Source organism: Drosophila miranda, assembly GCF_003369915.1.
Source record: "Drosophila miranda strain MSH22 chromosome Y unlocalized genomic scaffold, D.miranda_PacBio2.1 Contig_Y2_pilon, whole genome shotgun sequence".
Classification (NCBI taxonomy): Eukaryota; Metazoa; Arthropoda; class Insecta; order Diptera; family Drosophilidae; genus Drosophila; species Drosophila miranda.
This window is the reverse complement of record NW_022881614.1, coordinates 5239472-5254552: the sequence shown is the minus strand read 5'-3', so window position 1 is coordinate 5254552 and position 15081 is coordinate 5239472. Positions and strand designations below refer to the sequence as shown.

The window sequence follows — 15081 nt, the reverse complement described above, 5'->3', positions numbered from 1 at the left end:
CCCACCGTTGATGCTGCTCACTGGATGCGGTCGGTCCTACTCCTGAAGACGGTTCCGGACCAATACCACCTCGCCCCGAGCGAGCCAAAAATGGTTTTGGTGGCGGAATCGGCGCATCAGTCGTGCTAGACGGCTTCCTTTTCGGGATTGCTCCTCGATACTCCTGCTCGTGGTGAACCTCCTCCCGCTGCGGTTCCTTCTGCTGCTGCAGCTGTCTAACCGGCTGGAGTACCTCGTTGAGTTGGTGTATCATCTCGATGAACCCCTTACGCAACTCTTCCTGCAACACCCGACGAATAGAGTCAGTGTTCGCTGCCCTGTGTGTCGCATGAGCCTGAGCCAACGATACGTTGACTGCTATGCCAGTTCGGAAGCAAGCGTGGGTGTAGGATCGGACATTGGCCATTCTTCTGACCTGGCCTGGACCGGTGTTCTTGGCAACCCACCCACAGCTCCAAGTTCCTCCCGATCTTGATCAAACATCGCCCCTGACACTTCTCCTATCTGGTCCACTGTTTTGTTTCCGCGTGATCGCGTATGATACTGTCGACTACACCCTTCTTGTGGCATCTGCACCGAGCAACACCAATACTACAAAAAAAAGGGAAACTCCTAAACTAAGATAATATATATAAATAAAGAAATAAATACCCAATGAAATAACTAGCAAGAATAAATAACACCACGCTTCGGACCAATAAATACTCCGATAAATAAATACCGATATAAATATTGCGCCAACTAGCGCCGTTAAAGAGATATATGCAATTAAATATTTGAATAAATAAATAAATAATAACATACATGTATATTCGGTCGACACCTAAGACACTCAAACTTCAAACACATTCAACACAACACAAAACCTAACAACAAAAATACCTAACAGTTCTTCTTCTTCTTACAAGATTCATTAAGAGGGGGACACGTGACTAGCCGGGACCAGTAACCGCTCCAGTTTCTGCGCTCCACTTGACAGTCGCCCTACGGATATCCTACAATTACGAACACCACCTTTGTGTGGCCTGTCATCTACTCTAGTCATCGCTCTAAGCGATGGCCGATAAACGAGAAGCCTCACTGTGCATGAGCTCATTTTGCTTGTGATTTGTTCCTGTCATCCATCATACCGATCTGCCATGACAACAGATGCATCGCGGGTTGTCTTTACGTCTCCCGGGCCACCTACTCCTCACCACCTCTCGGCAGACAGACAACAGGTTCAAAAACACGAAAGCGGCTTTGTTTTAAACAAGCAGGTGCGAAACTACAATGAACATTTACCTACATGACTTACTCTAACTTATTCCAATATCACATTTCATCACAGATTTATTCGATATCACAGTCCACCAGGCAATGTGTCCGTCGCAAACCCCAATCCATTTTTTTTGTTGAACGGCAGTGACTTACGTTCACTTGCGACATCGAATAGCGACAAAATGATCAACTGTAATTCGTAAGTCCCTATCACATATTTTATATTTCCGTTAACTGCCCCCGTCTATCCATCCCTAGCATCAATCACCCCGCGCCATTAAGGACCAGCTTTACGCTCACCTTAAGCCTGCAGCAGCGACTTCTGCCGGGACAGCTAAACTGCACTTCGCGAGCTGTCGTCTTCTCCACAAAATTTATTATTTTTTTTCATTCCCCGCATCTGCCTTTACCAGCGCAAGTGACATTTGTTGTAATACCACCCGAACCTGCGTCGGTCCAGATGCATGCGAATTCGAAAATATATTGGGCGCCATTTGTTACACTTGGCTTGTTTCCCAGGGGGCAATGCCGACTAGCTGTCGACCCCAGGGCTGGGTAGTTCCCCTTGCCCGCCAAATGTAGACAAAAAGGGAGACATACTACTTCTCGGGACATCAAAACTAACAACAACCTAAAGACAAGGAAAATCATAAACAGACGGCTATCAAGTGGGTGAAGCTTGGGTGTTATCACTTCGCGCGCCGCCCTACCTGTGACCGAACACAACGTTCATTTTGGCCACCCAATGCTGGAACGGTAACGGCTGGGCTAAGCCATGGCTTTCGGCACGCGCCCTCCCTCTATTTTAATTTACTGCATCATGCTTCAGTATATATCCAAGCTTAATTATAAATTGACAATTTCATCTTTCTCATAAATAAATAGATATACTCCAAATTATCACTAACCAAAACGAAACACCAAAACGTTCGACACAAAGGCAAACACGGAAATAACTGCTGAAATTTCGTTCAACCAACAGGGATACCCTCACCCATAAGTAATGGAATATGTGTAGATGAGTGGATCCAGTTTTACGGGAGTTCATTTAACTCGGGCCCCTACAGAGACTTAACCTACCAAGAGCTCTTGTTAAGGGTCCCGGGACATAAACAATAAACAATATTTTTCCACAAATCGTTCGACCAAATACGGTGGACTGATGGGATCCCCGCGTCACCCACTAAGGGTTAATCTTCTGGAACTGAACAGCTGCTCGCAGATTTAGGTTCGTGAAAGGTGTTGGTGTTTTTACATATGTACATATTTAGTTCAATGGCCAAGATTTTACGTTAAACGGTTTAAGCTAATACTTAATACTAAATAAAGGACAACACACGGAACAAAATAACATTTAATGTGGAACGGTGTTTGGAGTGCGGATTATGTTTCTCTTTTTAAGTTCAAACGACGTGGGCGATCGCTGGCCGTGGCCGGTCAGCCCTAAATTTATATAGGTCCGTGTATACGTGTGCGCGTGTGTGTGTGTAAATAGGGTTTCGGGGTTTTTACGTGGTGACTGAGACCAAACGTGTGGCACGCACTGCAAGGCGATGCAACGACCGTGCGATGTGGCTAGAATCGCCCTGGCAGCTAAATCGTCCTCTTTCACCCTCCCCCTTCACACGTCCCGCGCTTCTTGGCTCACACACGCGCAACTGGAACGAACTCACTCAGGTTCACGTTGGACAGTCTTCTTCTCTGCAGTCGACTTTCTCGAACTCCAGTGTTCCTCTCCAGGAAACATTCTGGCCCGGTTCTGGTGGCTATATTCCTTGCCGGCTGTGAGTAAAATTTTCTGCATTACAACCTATTTTCTCGCCCCCTTTTTTCTGTACTCACTTCAAACTTTCTGTTTTAAGCACAAAATTTCAAATTTCGACGTTACTCTTCCGTCTACGCTCCACGATTTCCATAATCCAATCCACGTTTTCTAATATTTTCACTCCTATTTATCCCTTTTTCCCTTACTAATACATATAACTAATCCTATTCTATTTCTTATATCCCCAGTGCGGCTCCAGCTCCCCCGATGTCCCATATACCATCGAGCCTCCCTGGACTTCCGCTAGATGGCGCGTCGCCCTCAGCCCTGGCCACCTATCGTTCAGGTGGGACTAGAACCCCACCACGAGTATGTCGTCAGTCCCAGGAGGGACAACATACGCGTGGGCATGCCCACCGGATTCCGGAACACTATTGAGCACACGCCGGCGTGCCCTGCCTTCTTCTGCCGCGCCCAACGTAGGCCACACCCACACCTCACTACATTCTCAGGTCTTTGGCGTGGTACACTCCTATGGGACGGCCGTTAATGTCCTCCAGAGCATACGCGTTCTCTCCTACTGGCTTCACTACCCGGCATCGGATGAATTTGCGCGCGAACTTGGCATTAAAGCCTTTGCCGAAGTCACTAAGGACAAAATTTCGGCGGAATACCTCTTGTCGCGGCATCGCGTAGAACCCCCGAGCTCGCTGGTTGTACCTTACCCTACTACGCTCGTATGCCTGATGTAAACTAGCGCGAATCCTCTCTTGGATGAGTTGTCGCTTGTCCTGACCCTCCAGCAGCGATATGTCATGCTCGCCGATTGACCGAAGTCGCTTTGCCAGCTTGTAGCATGACCCATGCAAATACATTTGCTGCACGAAGACTGCAAAGAACGGTGTTACGCCTGTCGCCTCGTGAACCGAGTTCCTAATAGCCAGTTCTATCTCCGGCAGATGCACATCCCAGTCCCGGTGATCGTCTTCCAGATACGCCCGAATCGCGCTGAGTACTGTGCGATTCACGCGTTCGGCTGCGTTACTCTGCGGAGAATACTCATACATATGAGTGACTCCGAATGCATCGGTCATCTCCTTAAAAGTTTTCGAGACGAACTGAGCCACATTGTCCGAGTGAATCATCTCCGGCACTCCAAAATTGTAAAACACCTCGTGAACGAGGAATCTCACAACTTCCTTTGCTGTGGCCTTGGTCATGGTCTTTAGGAATGTGAACGTAGAGAACTGGTCAACTACAATAAATATCCACGCCTGACCATTCTTTGACCGCGGATATTTGCCCAAAAAATCAATATAAAGTTTTTGGAACGGGCGCTCAGAGACCACTTCTTGCCCCATCCCGACCTGCATCCGATAATTCGGCGCTTTTGACTCCTTGCACACGGTGCACCGTCGGATATAATCCCGCACCTCTATCGCCATGTTCGGCCAGTAAAACTGCCTACGCAATAAGTGCAAGGTTTTCGCGATTCCTCCGTGCGCTGTCTTCTCTTCCGAATGTGCTTTGTCTATCAACGCGGCCGTCAGCGAACTCGGAACCCACAATTTCCAGACGGCGCCCTCCAGTTGATCATCCAATCGTTCAAAGCGCATGCGCTTGAATATCATGCCGCCAACAAATCTGGAGATCAGGTAAGCGGTCTTGGTTCTCTGTTATTTCCTTCCTTAACTCCTGATATTCTCCAGATTCAAACTCCACTGTTTCAAAGCCCAAGACACTACTCGGATCCACTTCCAGCTCTTCAATACATTGTCCGCTCCTTTCCGGTGTTCTATGCCGAAATCGAAGGCCTGCAGTTGAAGGGACCAACGAGCTAAGCGACCATCCAGGTTCTTCATGGTCATGAGCCATTTGAGACTGGCGTGGTCAGTTATGACTGTAAACAGCATAAGCTCTACGTACGGACGGAACTTAAGGATCGCCATGAGGGCTGCCAGACACTCCTTCTCTGTCACCGAGTAGTTTTTTTGGTGGCAATTCAGTTTGGCAGAGAAAAACGCTATGGGCCTCTCGTTCTGCTCGTCATCCCGTTGGAAGAGTACGGCTCCTACCCCATAATGTAAGGCGTCGCACTGTATGTAGAAGAGCCGCTTGAAATCCGCGTGTACCAGGACTGGTGCCGAGGTGAGTGCAGCTTTTAGCTCCCCCATGGCTCGTTTTGCCTCCTCCGTCAATTTAAACTTTCCATTTCCCGACTTTTTCAGGGCGTCTGTGAGCGGACCGGCCATCTCAGCATAGTTTTTCATAAAGCGCCGGTACCAGCCCGCAGTTCCCAGGAAACTACGCAATTCTCGAACAGATCGCGGCTCGGGAATGCGCAAAATGGCCGACACACGATCCGGATCCATCTTCAGCGCTCCTCCTCTCACTATAAATCCCAGGTATTTAATGTTTTTATAGCAAAAATGAGATTTGCTCAGCCCTATCGTTAAATTTGCTTCTCGTAGACGCTCGGCAACCTGTCGCAGAATCTTCACGTGCGTTTGGAAGTCCTCAGCTATAATCAGCAAGTCGTCGAGATACGCATAGACGTTTGAACGCATCTCCACCGGAATCACCTTATCGACCAGTCTACATAGGCGTTGTGCGGCGTTGCAGAGGCCAAAGGGCATCATACGGAACTGGTACAGACGCCGTCCCGGCACCGTGAACGCCGTATATGGTCGACTCTGCTCGTCCAGCTCGATTTGCCAAAAAGCGAATTTTAAGTCGACGCTGGAGATATATATCGTCTGATCGAGACGCGACAAAATTCCCTCGATGCTAGGAAGTGGGTAAGCTTCCTTGATGGTTACTTTTTTGAGCTTTCGGGCTTCGAGACAGAAACGATTTTTGCCCGGCCTTCGCACCACGGTGGTACGGTTGCTCCACGGACTATCACTGTACTCGATGACTCCCAAAGCCAGCATTTTGTCCACCTCACCACACACCACTTCCTGCATCGCTGGCGACAGCGGGTAATGTCGATCCTTCACAGGCTCGGCCTTCTCCACCAACTGAATTTTGTGAGTCTCTCTCGACGTCCTCCCCAGGCCTACAGCTTCGAAAGTCAGAAACTCTGCCTCACCTGATCCAAGGCTGCCTTTTGCTTTTCTGACAACTCCCATTCTTCCTGCACTATCTCCTTCTCCGGGCCTTCCACATAGTGAGCGACTTGATCAGCCAGCACTTCTTCCACTAATCTGTGAGATGCCCCTTCTGGACCTTCTCCCATCACCTCAGGAGCCAATGAGAATACCCGCCAAAAGTCTACGCCCAATTAAATTTCCTGTTCCAAGAAAGGGCATACGAAAAACGTTAATCTTTTTAACTCTTCCTTGTATTTCACCGGTAATTCTACTCGGCCAACGATTGCGCGATCTTCCCCATTCGCTACCTTCACTATATAAGAATATCGACGAGCCTCCACGCCCAGCTTCTCCAGGAATTCCTGACCATTACACCCTAGCATGCTGTGTGTAGCGCCTGAATCCAACTGGCCTCGCACGGACTCGCCCATTATAGAGATTTCTGCAAAAACTCTCTGTTCAAAGTGACCGCCACGATAATTAGATATTGATCTCTAACAACACTGCGCATGTGCCCTGCTGCATATCGATGTTCTCATATCGATATTCTTCATTCGGCGTCTGTCTCTTGCGTATGTTACTCGGAAGCACATATAATTCTGTATACTGATCTTCTGCTGTCTTACAAATAAAATAACTTTAACAGGTTATGGGCCCAGACACCAATTCACCCAGAAACAGTATAAAACAGAAACAGTGAGAAACAATAAACATTGTTTGGTGCTTAGTGAAAAGCAGTGCTAAAAAAATGGCATAGACTCATTAGTGTATGTGTGTACATAGAAAGGCAAAAGAACAAGTTGAACAAATTCAACGGAGATTCGCATTGTGTTTTTTTGATTAGAATTTTGCAGCGAATCGGACCGTTGCCGTGGTTTAAAGTCCAAAATAAAGCAGTCCCAACGGATCAAGAAACACAAAAGCGAACGGAGACTCAAGTGTGTATACCAAAAAGTGCGTATGCCAAGCCGCACGAAACCGCGAGTGTGTATACCCAAAAGTGTGTATACCAAGCCTTAGAAAATCCCGAGTGTGTGTGTGTGTAAATAGCAACTCGGAGGGATACTTAAGAGAAAACGAAAAAACAAAAGAAAGACACGGACAACAGTATTGTCGTCGTAGTTGCTTTGTGCATGAGACGATCGACAGTTACAAATTTTGCACTGTGGGACAATAAGTATAAAAAATGAGTGGCAATATGAATTTCAATATTGAGAAACTGGACGAAAACAATTATAGCACATGGGAAGTTTTGATGAGAAGTGTTCTCATACAAAATGATTTGTGGCCAATCATCAGTGACAAAATTGAGCTTAGTGAAAGTGCAACAAATGAGCAACGTGCAGCTTTTGAACTAAAGGATCAAAAGGCGTTGGCGTCAATTTTACTTTGTGTTAAATCGACCCAACTAAACAATATTAAAAATTGTGTATCGTCGTCACAGGCATGGCAAAAACTAAATAAAATTCACAGGCCAAGCGGACCAGCAAGGGTAGTGCTTTTAATTAAACAATTGTTGACGTTAAAAATGTCGGATGGTATAAGTGCACAGGAATATTTGCGGAAATTCCAGGTGGTACACGAGGCTTTAGCAGAGGTCAACATAAAGGTTGATGAAAAGATCTTATCAGTTGTGTTGCTAAATGGTTTGCCTAAATCGTATGAAAGTTTTGTTGTTGCGATTGAGACGCGAGATGATTTGCCGAGCTTGAGCATGATAAAAATAAAAATTTCTGAAGAAGCGAATAGGCAGGAAGATAGCATTAGCAAGGAAATTACAAGTAGCGCGGAACTACACGTCAGTTATGACAACAACAATTTTAAGAAAAACTTTAAGAAGGGCAAAAAGTGTTTTAAGTGCGGAAAGGAAGGGCATTTTAAATCGGAATGCCGTGCTAAAAGCAAGCAGGAAGGAGCAAACAACAAGGGCGCAAACAGTAAAAGCGGGGAAAGATTGGGTACAATGCTTTGCGTAACCGAATATGCCAAAGTGGAACCAGAAAAATATGTACCAATCCTAAGTTTAGCTAAGCCAAATGACCAGATGTTAAATGCATGGTGCATAGACAGTGGCGCAACGGCGCATCTATGTTGTGACAAGGAACGCTTTGTGTCGTTCACGGAAGATAATCAAAAAGTATTTTTAGCCGGCGGTAAATCACTTATTGCTGAAGGGCATGGAACTGTTCAAGTAAAGTTCGGTGATAGATCCGTTACGCTGGAAAAGGTTATCTTGGTACCAGATTTGCAGTACAATTTTATATCGGTCACAAAACTATTAAAACATGGAAAAAAAGTTGTGTTTGAGAAAAATCAAGCGATGATTTTTGAAAACGGAAAAATAGTTATAAAGGCACATCTGGAAAATGGATTGTTTATGTTTCAGGACAATCAGGAAAAGTGTATGAACATTGTAAATGTTGCATTCATATGCATTCAAATGGCACAATAGGTTCGGCCACGTACATTTTGACGCATTAAAGGAAATGGTTAACAAGGAGATGGTAATAGGTCTCAAGGGCATATACAAGCCAAAACAAGTGTGTGCAACATGCGCAAAAAGTAAAATTTGCGTGCAACCATTTCAATCGAGCACAAACAGGTCAAAGGGCGTTCTAGACTTAAAACATACTGATGTATGCGGTCCAATGCAAAAGCAGTCAATGGGAGGCAATCGATATTTCGCCACATTTATTGATGATTGTTCAAGATATGTATCAGTAAGTTTCCTAAAAACCAAAGATCAGGTTTTCGAGGCTTTTAAAGAATTTCAAAGTCAAGTTGAGTGCCAAACTGGGAGAAAAGTCAAGGTTTTACGAAGCGACAATGGCCGAGAATACATATCAAACGTTTTTGATAATTACCTAAACCAAAATGGAATAAAGCAAAACTTAACAGTGCCATATACACCTCAACAAAACGGAGTTGCAGAAAGGGCCAACATAACATTGGTAGAAATGGCAAGAAGTATGCTGCTGCATGCTGGGTTAAGTGAATGCTATTGGGCAGAAGCGATTCGAACTGCCACGTATTTGCGAAATAGAGTGGCAAGCAGCTGCTTGAGCGGGGTGACACCTTTTGAAATATGGACAGGTAGAAAGCCAGTGGTATCGCATTTAAGAGTTTTTGGCTCAGTAGCGATAGCTCTAGATAAAATAAAGAAATCAAAGTTCGCACAGAAAGGCTTAGAGTATATAATGGTGGGCTACTCGGATACAGCCAAAGCATACCGTTTGGTCAGTAAAGAAACCAGGAAACTCGTAGAGAGTAGGGATGTCATTTTTGTAGAACCTGAAGGGGGCAAACTAGATGCATCATGTTCCAATGACATGGCATCAATTCAGGTTCAACAAAACCAGGACTCTGAACCCGAAATGGATAGCGAGCAATTTAAAGATCCAGAAAATGAGCCAGAAAATCAGGAGGAGATTAGGTCTAGTAATGACATTCTTGTAATTCCAGAACCAATAAGAGGACCAGGACGCCCAACCATAGTACGGACGGGCAAACCAGGACGACCAAGGAAGCAGTATGATATGCTCAATGCGATACTGGCAGCAGACGTACAAGTTCCACAAAACTACGCACAAGCTGAACGGTCTACTGAAGGCGAGATATGGAAAGCATCAATGAAGGACGAGTACGAATCTCTCGTGAAGAACGGCACGTGGTCGCTTACTAAATTGCCTAGCGGGAAAAAGTCCATTGGATGCAGATGGGTTTACGCAGTTAAGTCCAATCCGGATGGAAGCGTGAACAGGCTCAAATCACGTCTGGTGGCGAAAGGTTGTAGCCAACGCTACGGGATCGACTACAAGGAAACATTTGCACCAGTTGTACGCCACGCAACTATCAGGTTGATAATTACACTTGCAGTCGAACATGGTCTCCACCTACATCAAATGGATGTTGTCACGGCGTATCTCAACGGCGAATTGGAGGATGAGGTTTTAATGAGACAACCTGAGGGCTTCATCAGCGAAGTTCACCCAAATCACGTTTTGAGGCTTCACAAAAGTATATATGGCCTAAAACAATCAGGAAGAGTGTGGAACTCTACGTTGGATGCAACGCTGAGACGCATTGGTTTTATACCGACTGTCAACGAACTCTGGTAAAAAAGCCAGGTAAAAATATGTGTCTAATAGCTGTCTACGTAGATGACATTATTTTGGCGTGCAAGGACCTAGATGATATATCTGATATCAAGATAAAGATCGCAGCAGAATTTGATGTGGTTGACATCGGGCCTATGCAATACTTTTTAGGTATTGAGGTGAAACGTGAAGGCAGTACGGGTGCGATTTTAATCAGCCAACGGAAGTATATTAGAGAGTTGCTCGAACAGTACAATTTGAAAGATTGTCGACAGACGTCCACGCCTCTTGAAGCTGGTTACCAGGTGGCATGCAACAAAGAGGACTGCCGCAGGGTCGACATCACATCGTTCCAAAAGCTAATTGGAGAGTTATCTTATCTTGCTGTTATGACTCGTACGGACATTGCGCATTCGGTGAACAAATTAGCACAACGTAACAAGGATCCTCATTCCGAGCATGAAGCGGCAGCCAAGCACATCCTTCGATATTTGGCAAAAACTATCGACTGGGAGATATGCTACACAAAGCAAGGAAAGGCAATTGAGTGTTTTGTTGATGCAGATTGGGCAAGTGATATGACGAACCGAAAGTCATTCACTGGCTATGTATGCATGTTGGCAGGAGGAGCGGTTTCTTGGGAGTCAAGAAAGCAATCGACGGTTGCCCTCAGATCCACGGAGGCAGAGTACATAGCCTTATCATCTGCAGCAAAAGAGGCGATATACTTTCGCAGCCTACTGATTGACTTGAAGCTGATGTCCAAGGAGTCAGCTATTCAGATGTACGGCGACAACATTGGAGCACAGCAGCTTGCTAGAAACCCCATGTTTCATGCACGTAGAAAGCACATCGACGTCAAGATACATCATATTCGAGAGGTTCTCAAGAGAGGTGAAGTCAACATTGCGTATCTGCCAACCGATGAGATGATAGCAGATGTCCTCACAAAGAACTTAGCCAAGGTTAAGCACCATAAATTTGTATTCGCATTTGGTTTAAAAGATCGTTTATAAGTGCTTGACATGTTATTGGATATTAGTTAAGTATATTTAAAGTTTGTAAACATGCGTTGTGTTGAGGAGGAGTGTTCAAAGTGAACGCCACGATAATTAGATATTGATCTCTAACAACACTGCGCATGTGCCCTGCTGCATATCGATGTTCTCATATCGATATTCTTCTTTCGGCGTCCGTCTCTTGCGTATGTTACTCGGAAGCACATATAATTCTGTATACTGATCTTCTGCTGTCTTACAAATAAAATAACTTTAACACTCTCGGGTCTTTCTTGCAACAACGCTTTACTGAAGCAATCAGCTGCCTCCTCATAGCTCGCCTTTGCTTAAACCGGGATCTCGCCTTTCTCACCCGCACCGACAGTGCTCGCATACTATCCACTCGTAGTTCAGAAAATATTCTATTTCGGGTTTCTAAATAATTTCTGAAGCGCTCTTCATATGATAAGTTCCTTAACCTAGCATGCAAATTACGTCTATCTAATTCATTTTTATTTTCTTCTACTTTCTCTGCGTAGGCTCCTTCTGTGAGCGTGATTCGCCTGCTTGGCGAATGCTCGCACCCCTCTTCACGTTTCCCGCGCAATTCGGACAGGTTGGACAATATGCATCGGGCTTTCCACACCGGTAGCAGAACATTCGCCTCTCCGATGCCATACAGTCCCTAAAGCCATGATCGGTCTGCCCGCAGTTCCAGCAAATCAACTTCTGTGGAACCCGCTGTGTCACTTGCGCTTCCTCAATGACCTCTGCCTCTTCATCGCTAATCGACCGATCCTGCGCGACCTCGCTGACGTTCGCATTCGCCCCGCGACCATAGTTTGTGGCTTTGGGTGCTCCTCGCCACGAAGATCGAGCCTTCCTCTTCAGATGTGCCTCTATTTCCACGCACTCATCCCGCAGTTGGTGTAAGGAATAAAACCTTAAGCCGTAGACGAAACTAGCTATCTCATCTGTGAGTGCATTTTTGACGATTTTTACCATCTCCTTTTCAGGTGGTGGCATCTCCAACCTCGACGCGAGCTTTCTCATGACATGGAAAAAGTCTTCCACACTCTCGTTTGACCGCTGCATTCTTACTCGCAGTTCTCTCATGCGGTCGAACTCGGACGCCGTGCCTCGGAAACGAGCAATTAAGTCGCCCCTTAGTTCCTGCCAAACACCACCGCCATGATCACGGATGTACTGCCAGTACCATTCCCGCTCGTTTCCTGTAACCAGGTGATGAAACCCTTCAGAACTTCATCCCACGGACAGCGGCATTGGGCTTGTAGGAATTCAATTCGGAACACAAAATCCTCGACTGTCATTTTGTTGCTGTCTCCGTCGAACGTCACGTCCCATTTTTCGACTCGGCCCCACCGTGGCCAAGGTCTATAACCCGGGGGATTTGGATGCGGATCTTCTCGAGGAATCCCACCAGCTCTCCTACTCTCGCCACGACCCTGACCCGAGTGTCTGAGTGCTATCGGGTTTCGCCAATTTCGCGCTTGATGCCCACCGTTGATGCTGCTCACTGGATGCGGTCGGTCCTACTCCTGAAGACGGTTCCGGACCAATACCACCTCGCCCGAGCGAGCCAAAAATGGTTTTGGTGGCGGAATCGGCGCATCAGTCGTGCTAGACGGCTTCCTTTTCGGGATTGCTCCTCGATACTCCTGCTCGTGGTGAACCTCCTCCCGCTGCGGTTCCTTCTGCTGCTGCAGCTGTCTAACCGGCTGGAGTACCTCGTTGAGTTGGTGTATCATCTCGATGAACCCCTTACGCAACTCTTCCTGCAACACCCGACGAATAGAGTCAGTGTTCGCTGCCCTGTGTGTCGCATGAGCCTGAGCCAACGATACGTTGACTGCTGATGCCAGTTCGGAAGCAAGCGTGGGTGTAGGATCGGACATTGGCCATTCTTCTGACCTGGCCTGGACCGGTGTTCTTGACAACCGACCCACAGCTCCAAGTTCCTCCCGATCTTGATCAAACATCGCCCCTGACACTTCTCCTATCTGGGTGATCGCGTATGATACTGTCGACTACCCCCTTCTTGTGGCATCTGCACCGAGCAACACCAATACTACAAAAAAAAAAGGGAAACTCCTAAACTAAGATAATATATATAAATAAAGAAATAAATACCCAATGAAATAACTAGCAAGAATAAATAACACCACGCTTCGGACCAATAAATACTCCGATAAATAAATACCGATATAAATATTGCGCCAACTAGCGCCGTTAAAGAGATATATGCAATTAAATATTTGAATAAATAAATAAATAATAACATACATGTATATTCGGTCGACACCTAAGACACTCAAACTTCAAACACATTCAACACAACACAAAACCTAACAACAAAAATTCCTAACAGTTCTTCTTCTTCTTACAAGATTCATTAAGAGGGGGACACGTGACTAGCCGGGACCAGTAACCGCTCCAGTTTCTGCGCTCCACTTGACAGTCGCCCTACGGATATCCTACAATTACGAACACCACCTTTGTGTGGCCTGTCATCTACTCTAGTCATCGCTCTAAGCGATGGCCGATAAACGAGAAGCCTCACTGTGCATGAGCTCATTTTGCTTGTGATTTGTTCCTGTCATCCATCATACCGATCTGCCATGACAACAGATGCATCGCGGGTTGTCTTTACGTCTCCCGGGCCACCTACTCCTCACCACCTCTCGGCAGACAGACAACAGGTTCAAAAACACGAAAGCGGCTTTGTTTTAAACAAGCAGGTGCGAAACTACAATGAACATTTACCTACATGACTTACTCTAACTTATTCCAATATCACATTTCATCACAGATTTATTCGATATCACAGTCCACCAGGCAATGTGTCCGTCGCAAACCCCAATCCATTTTTTTTGTTGAACGGCAGTGACTTACGTTCACTTGCGACATCGAATAGCGACAAAATGATCAACTGTAATTCGTAAGTCCCTATCACATATTTTATATTTCCGTTAACTGCCTCCGTCTATCCATCCCTAGCATCAATCACCCCGCGCCATTAAGGACCAGCTTTACGCTCACCTTAAGCCTGCAGCAGCGACTTCTGCCGGGACAGCTAAACTGCACTTCGCGAGCTGTCGTCTTCTCCACAAAATTTATTATTTTTTTTCATTCCCCGCATCTGCCTTTACCAGCGCAAGTGACATTTGTTGTAATACCACCCGAACCTGCGTCGGTCCAGATGCATGCGAATTCGAAAATATATTGGGCGCCATTTGTTACACTTGGCTTGTTTCCCAGGGGGCAATGCCGACTAGCTGTCGACCCCAGGGCTGGGTAGTTCCCCTTGCCCGCCAAATGTAGACAAAAAGGGAGACATACTACTTCTCGGGACATCAAAACTAACAACAACCTAAAGACAAGGAAAATCATAAACAGACGGCTATCAAGTGGGTGAAGCTTGGGTGTTATCACTTCGCGCGCCGCCCTACCTGTGACCGAACACAACGTTCATTTTGGCCACCCAATGCTGGAACGGTAACGGCTGGCCTAATCCATGGCTTACGTCACGCGCCCTCCCTCTATTTTAATTTACTGCATCATGCTTCAGTATATATCCAAGCTTAATTATAAATTGACAATTTCATCTTTCTCATAAATAAATAGATATACTCCAAATTATCACTAACCAAAACGAAACACCAAAACGTTCGACACAAAGGCAAACACGGAAATAACTGCTGAAATTTCGTTCAACCAACAGGGATACCCTCACCCATAAGTAATGGAATATGTGTAGATGAGTGGATCCAGTTTTACGGGAGTTCATTTAACTCGGGCCCCTACAGAGACTTAACCTACCAAGAGCTCTTGTTAAGGGTCCCGGGACA

The 15081-nt window shown here is 46.0% G+C and overlaps 3 long non-coding RNA genes across 3 annotated transcripts; all 3 read left to right on the top strand.

Moving 5' to 3' along the window:
- Positions 1-1419: 1419 nt before the first annotated feature.
- LOC117193617 lies at positions 1420-1762 on the top strand. The gene is made up of 2 exons (XR_004474642.1): positions 1420-1459; positions 1519-1762. It is a non-coding gene; the product is annotated as an uncharacterized LOC117193617 (long non-coding RNA).
- A 2823-nt stretch (positions 1763-4585) lies between these two features.
- On the top strand, positions 4586-5293 carry LOC117193616. Its single transcript, XR_004474641.1, has 3 exons — positions 4586-4680; positions 4735-5173; positions 5254-5293. It is a non-coding gene; the product is annotated as an uncharacterized LOC117193616 (long non-coding RNA).
- Positions 5294-5313: 20 nt separating this feature from the next.
- LOC117193615 lies at positions 5314-11899 on the top strand. Its single transcript, XR_004474640.1, has 3 exons — positions 5314-5430; positions 5497-5823; positions 11752-11899. It is a non-coding gene; the product is annotated as an uncharacterized LOC117193615 (long non-coding RNA).
- Positions 11900-15081: the final 3182 nt, after the last annotated feature.